This window comes from Suncus etruscus, chromosome 3, assembly GCF_024139225.1.
Source record: "Suncus etruscus isolate mSunEtr1 chromosome 3, mSunEtr1.pri.cur, whole genome shotgun sequence".
Classification (NCBI taxonomy): Eukaryota; Metazoa; Chordata; class Mammalia; order Eulipotyphla; family Soricidae; genus Suncus; species Suncus etruscus.
In genome coordinates, this window is record NC_064850.1 from 94,369,736 (window position 1) to 94,370,602 (window position 867).

Below are 867 nucleotides of genomic sequence, written 5' to 3' on the forward strand. Positions count from 1 at the left end.
GTTTATGTGTTTGGCATTTTAACCATTTTTATTGAGGTCCCAAGGTTTGCAACACTATTATACTCTTCATACATATATCACTCCAATAAGACATCCATTACCAGAGAGCCCACTTCTTAACAACCAGTAACCCAAGGACTCCTCCTGATAATAGACAGTCTCATGTAAGCTCAGTTCCACAGACCAAATCTTTAGTTCTGATGACTCTGACTTTCCGTTGCTCTCTTAATGTGTTTCTTTTTTATTCCTCACATGGTACATATCTTAATGTTTTTCTCTATAGAGGTGACACCTATACACATATAGATGAATAAAGCTAATTATCTGGAGTTTCACAAAACTATTAAAAATGAGTATTAGAAAAGTTATTTTTAATTATATCTTTCCATTTTTAGAGACATATCAAAAGTTAATATATATCGCTTCTTGACCTTTTGGCTAAGATCAAGTGTAGTATCTGTTCTTATCAGTTTAATATCTGATACATCCTCTATCTGAGGACAATATATTAAATGGATTTTGGGAGCTGGGAGTCAGAAGAGGAGCTTGCTCCATCCACTTCGCGCATCGACCTGGTATTGCAGTACTTCAGGAACGGCGCACAAAAAAAGTTAATATAAATAATATGTTTATATTTTAAAATATTTAAAAATTTTTATAAATAGGTAGATTCTTCAAATAGCAAATGTAAGAAAATAAAGCTTTAACTTTATGTATTTTAGGGGATGAAGGGATTAATCCAGTGGGCAGGACACTTGCATGCAGATTACACAGGTTCTATCCCCAGCATCCCATATGGTCCCCCCAAACACCAGGAGTAATTCCTAAATGCAGAGCCAGGTAACCTCTGAGCACTTCAGGGTGTGG

The 867-nt window shown here is 35.4% G+C and overlaps 1 non-coding gene across 1 annotated transcript; it reads left to right on the forward strand.

The window, feature by feature from the left end:
• The first annotated feature begins 418 nt into the window (after positions 1–418).
• On the forward strand, positions 419–608 carry LOC126005399 (U2 spliceosomal RNA). Its single transcript, XR_007494505.1, has one exon. It is a non-coding gene; the product is annotated as a U2 spliceosomal RNA (small nuclear RNA).
• Positions 609–867: the final 259 nt, after the last annotated feature.